The 5,881-nt window shown below is 38.2% G+C and overlaps 1 non-coding gene across 1 annotated transcript; it reads right to left on the bottom strand.

Moving 5' to 3' along the window:
• Positions 1 to 2,024: 2,024 nt before the first annotated feature.
• On the bottom strand, positions 2,025 to 2,132 carry LOC148565324 (small nucleolar RNA R71). Its single transcript, XR_015885468.1, has one exon. It is a non-coding gene; the product is annotated as a small nucleolar RNA R71 (small nucleolar RNA).
• Positions 2,133 to 5,881: the final 3,749 nt, after the last annotated feature.

A 5,881-nucleotide genomic window follows, 5' to 3' on the forward strand; every position in this document is an offset into this window, starting at 1 on the left:
CTGGCTATTAAGCCATGCCTAACCCTCAGATTGGAGCTTTAGAATAAGAATACAAGATTCCTTGAATTCATATTAAAAATTTTGGAATCCTTATTTTTCTTTTTTTTTTTTACACTGATTTTCGAAAAAAAAATTAAAATAAAAATACAAAAAAATTTTGAAAATCATAAAAATAAAAAATATTTTGTGTTTCTTGTTTGAGTCTTGAGTCAACTTCTAAGTTTGGTGTCAATTGCATGTTCATCTTGTATTTTTTGAAAAAATTCATGCATTCATAGTGTTCTTCATGATCTTCAAGTTGTTCTTGCTAAGTCTTCTTGTTTGATCTTGATGTTTTCTTGTTTTGTGTCTTTTCTTGTTTTACATGTGCATTTTTGCATCCATAGAGTCTAAACATGAAAGATTTCTAAGTTTGGTGTCTTGCATGTTTTCTTTGCATTAAAAATTTTTCAAAAATATGTTCTTGATGTTCATCATGATCTTCATAGTGTTCTTGGTGTTCATCTTGACATTCATAGCATTCTTGTATGCATTCATTGTTTTGATCCAAAATTTTCATGCATTGCATCATTTTCATGTTTTTCTCTCTCATCATTAAAGATTCAAAAATAAAAAAAAATATCTTTCCTTTTTTTCTCTCATAAATTTCGAAAATTAGATTTGACTTTTTCAAAAATTTTTAAAATCTAGTTGTTTTTATGAGTCAAATAAAATTTTCAATTTAAAAATCTTATCTTTTTCAAAATCTTTTTCAAAAATCAAATCTTTTTCATTTTTCTTATCTATTTTCGAAAATTATAAAAATATTTTTTTAAAAAAAAAATCTTTTTTTTATCACATAATTTTCGAAAATAACATCATCAATTAATGTTTTGATTCAAAAATTTCAAGTTTGTTACTTGCTTGTTAAGAAAGATTCAAACTTTAAGTTCTAGAATCATATCTTGTGATTTCTTGTGAATCAAGTCATTAATTGTGATTTTAAGAATCAAATCTTTTTCAAAACTAATCATATCTTTTCAAAAATATCTCTTTATCTTATCTTTTTCAAAATTTGATTTTAAAATATCCTTTCTAACTTCTTATCTTCTTATCTTTTCAAAATTGATTTTCAAATTTGTTTCAACTAACTAGCTAACTTTTTGTTTGTTTCTTATCTTTTTCAAAACTACCTAACTAACTCTCTCTCTAATTTTCGAAAATATCTCCCTCTTTTTCAAAAATTCTTTTTAATTAACTAATTATTTTAATTTTTGATTGTAATTTTCGAAAATTTCTAACCTTTTTCAAAAACAATTTTCGAAAATCACTAACTCTTTTTCAAAAATAATTTTCGAAAATTCTCTCTCTCGCTCTCTCTCTCTCTCTGAGTTCAGATTTTCTCTTCTTCTTTTCTTCTACTCTTCCTTTCTTCCACTCACCTAAAGGGAACCTCTATACTGTGGTAAAAAGGATCCCTATTATTATTATTTTTCTGTCCCTCTTTTTCATATGAGCAGGAGCAAGGACAAGATCATTCTTGTTGAAGTAGATCCAGAACCTGAAAGGACTCTGAAGAGAAAACTAAGAGAAGCTAAATTACAACAATCCAGCAAGCACCATTTAGAAATTTTCGAACAAGAAGAAGAGATGGCAGCCGAAAATAATAATAATGCAAGGAGGATGCTTGGTGACTTTACTGTACCTAATTCCAATTTACATGGAAGAAGCATCTCCATTCCTACCATTGGAGCAAATAATTTTGAGCTGAAACCTCAATTAGTTTCTCTGATGCAGCAGAAATGCAAGTTTCATGGACTTTCATCTGAAGATCCTTTTCAGTTCTTAATTGAATTCTTGTAGATCTGTGATACTGTTAAGCTAATGGAGTAGATCCTGAAGTCTACAGGCTCATGCTTTTCCCTTTTGTTGTAAGAGACAGAGCTAGAATATGGTTGGACTCTCAACCTAAGGATAGCCTGAACTCTTGGGATAAGCTGGTCAAGGCTTTCTTAGCCAAGTTCTTTCCTCCTCAAAAGCTGAGTAAGCTTAGAGTGGATGTTCAAACCTTCAGACAGAAAGAAGGTGAATCCCTCTATGAAGCTTGGGAGAGATACAAAGAACTGACCAAAAAGTGTCCTTCTGACATGCTTTCAGAATGGACCATCCTGGATATATTTTATGATGGTCTTTCTGAATTAGCTAAACTGTCATTGGATACTTCTGCAGGTGGATCCATTCACCTAAAGAAATCGCCTGCAGAAGCTCAAGAACTCATTGAGATGGTTGCTAATAACCAGTTCATGTACACTTCTGAGAGGAATCCTGTGAGTAATGGGACGCCTCAGAAGAAGGGAGTTCTTGAAATTGATACTTTGAATGCCATATTGGCTCAGAACAAAATATTGAGTCAGCAAGTCAATATGATTTCTCAGAGTCTGAATGGAATGCAAGCTGCATCCAACAGTACTCAAGAGGCGCCTTCTGAAGAAGAGGCCTATGATCCTGAGAACCCTGCAATAGCAGAGGTAAATTACTTAGGTGAACCTTATGGAAACACCTATAACTCATCATGGAGAAATCATCCAAATTTCTCATGGAAGGATCAACAAAAGCCTCAACAAGGCTTTAATAATGGTGGAAGAAACAGGTTTAATAATAGTAAACCTTTTCCATCATCCACTCAACAACAGACAGAGAAGTCTGAACAAAATACATCTAATTTAGCAAACTTAGTCTCTGATCTATCTAAGGCCACTGTAAGTTTCATGAATGAAACAAGGTCCTCCATTAAAAAGTTGGAGGCACAAGTGGGCCAGCTGAGTAAAAGAGTCACTGAAATCCCTCCTAGTACTCTCCCAAGCAATACAGAAGAAAATCCAAAAGGAGAGTGCAAGGCCATTGAAATGACCATCATGGCCGAAACCACAAAAGAGGAGGAGGACGTGAATCCCAAGGAGGAAGACCTCCTGGGACGTCCAGTGATCAATAAGGAGTTTCCCTCTGAGGAACCAAAGGAATCTGAGGCTCATCTAGAGACCATAGAGATTCCATTAAACCTCCTTATGCCATTCATGAGCTCTGATGAGTATTCTTCTTCTGAAGAGAATGAGGATGTTACTGAGGAGCAAGTTACCAAGTACCTTGGTGCAATCATGAAGCTGAATGCCAAATTATTTGGTATTGAGACTTGGGAAGATGAACCTCCCTTGTTCACCAATGAACTGAGTGATCTGGATCAACTGACATTGCCTCAGAAGAAACAGGATCCTGGAAAGTTCCTAATACCTTGTACCATAGGCACCATGATATTTGAAAAAGCTCTGTGTGATCTTGGTTCAGGGATAAACCTCATGCCCCTCTCTGTAATAGAGAAACTGGGAATCTTTGGGGTGCAAGCTACTAAAATCTCATTAGAGATGGCAGACAATTCAAGAAAACAGGCTTATGGACAAGTAGAGGATGTGTTAGTAAAGATTGAAGGCCTTTACATCCTTGCTGATTTCATAATCCTTGATACTGGGAAGGATGAGGATGAATCCATCATCCTTGGAAGACCTTTCCTAGCCACAGCAAGAGCTGTGATTGATGTTGACAGAGGTGAATTAGTCCTTCAATTGAATGAGGACTCCCTTGTGTTTATAACTCAAGGTTACCCTTCTATAAACATGAAAAAGAGGCACAGTAAGCTTATCTCAAAACAGAGTCAACCAGAGCCCCCACAGTCAAACTCTTAGTTTGGTGTTGGGTGGCCACAACCAAACTCTAAGTTTGGTGTTGAACTCCCATATCTAAACTCTAAGTTTGGTGTTGGAAAGTCTCAACAATGCTCTGAACATCTGTGAGGCTCCATGAGAGCCCACTGTCAAGCTATTGACATTAAAGAAGCGCTTGTTGGAAGGCAACCCAATTTTTATTTATCTAATTTTATTGTTCTTTCATGCTTTATTAGGTTCATGATCATGTGGAGTCACAAAATAAATATAAAAATTGAAAACGGAATCAAAAACAGGAGAAGAAAAATCATACCCTGGAGGAGGATCTCACTGGCGTTTAAACGCCAGTAAGAAGCATCTGGCTGGCGTTCAACGCCAGAACAGAGCATGGTTCTGGCACTGAACACCCAAAATGGGCAGCATCTGGGCGTTTAAACGCCAGAATTGCACCCTGGAGAAGAGCTGGCGCTGAACGCCCAGAACAAGCATGGTTCTGGCGTTCAACGCCAGAAATGGGCAACAAATGGGCATTCAACGGCCAGAACAAGCACCAATCTGGCACTGAACGCCCAGAGTTGTCTGCAAGGGCATTTTGCATGCCTAATTTGGTGCATGGTTGTAAATCCTTGAACACCTCAGGATCTGTGGACCCCACAGGATCACCTCAGGATTTGTGGACCCCACAGGATCCCCACCTACCTCCACTCACTTCTTCTCACCCCTCTTTCACACAATCCCATAAACACTCTTCCCCAAAACTCTTTACCAATCACCTCAATCTCTCTTCCCTATAACCACTTAACCACTCACATCCATCCACTCTTCCCTATAAACCTACCTCATAAACCCCACCTACCTTCAAAATTCAAAATCAATTTCCCACCCAAAACCCACCCTTATGGCCGAACCTTACCCCCCCTCCCTTCCCTATATAAAGCCCTCCATTCTTCTTCATTTTCACACAACACAACCCTCTCTTCCCCTTCTTGGCCGAATACACCCCTCCCCCCTCTCCTCAATATTTTCTTCTTCTTCTTCATCTATTCTTTCTTCTCTTGCTCGAGGGCGAGCAATATTCTAAGTTTGATGTGAAAAAAGCATAAGCTTTTTGTTTTTCCATTACCATTGATGGCACCCAAGACCGGAGAATCCTCTAGAAAAGGGAAAGGGAAGACAAAAGCTTCCACCTCCGAGTCATGGGAGATGGAAAGATTCATCTCCAAAGCTCATCAAGACCACTTCTATGATGTTGTGGCCAAGAAGAAGGTGATCCCCGGGGTCCCTTTCAAGCTCAAGAAGAATGAGTATCCGGAGATCCGACATGAAATCCAAAGAAGAGGTTGGGAAGTTCTAACAAACTCCATCCAACAAGTCGGCATCCTAAGGTTCAAGAGTTCTATGCCAATGCATGGATCACTAGGAACCATGATCAAAGTAAAAACCCAAACCCAAAGAATTATATTACAATGGTTCGGGGGAAATGCTTAGATTTTAGTCCGGAAAATGTGAGGTTGGCGTTTAACTTGCCTATGATGCAAGGAGATGCACGCCCCTACACTAGAAGGGTCAACTTTAATCAAAGGTTGGACCAAGTCCTCATGGACATATGTGTGGAAGGAGCTCAATGGAAGATTGACTCCAAAGGCAAGCCGGTTCAATTAAGAAGACTGGACCTCAAGCCTGTAGCTAGAGGATGGTTGGAATTCATCCAACGCTCCATCATTCCCACTAGCAACCGATCTAAAGTTACTGTGGATCGGGCCATCATGATCCATAGCATCATGATTGGAGAAGAAGTAGAAGTTCATGAAGTCATCTCCCTTGAACTCTACAAAATAGCCAAAAAGCCCTCTCCTGGGGCAAGGCTAGCTTTTCCTCATCTTATTTGCCATCTATGTTACTCAGCTGGAGCTTTCATAGAAGGAGACCCCACTCATGGAGCTCAAGAGACGCATGAAGCTCATCACCATGAGATCCCGGAGATGCCTCAAATGCATTTTCCTCCACAAAACTATTTGGAGCAAATCAACACCTCCCTAGGAGAATTAAGTTCTAACATGGGACAACTATGGGTGGAACATCAAGAGCACTCCATCATCCTTCATGAAATAAGAAAAGATCAAAAAGCAATGAGGGAAGAGCAACAAAGACAAGGAAGAGACATAGAAGAGCTCAAGGACATCATT

The sequence above is a fragment of the Arachis ipaensis genome, chromosome B5, assembly GCF_059453495.1.
Source record: "Arachis ipaensis isolate K30076 ecotype BB chromosome B5, ASM5945349v1, whole genome shotgun sequence".
Taxonomy (NCBI): Eukaryota; Viridiplantae; Streptophyta; class Magnoliopsida; order Fabales; family Fabaceae; genus Arachis; species Arachis ipaensis.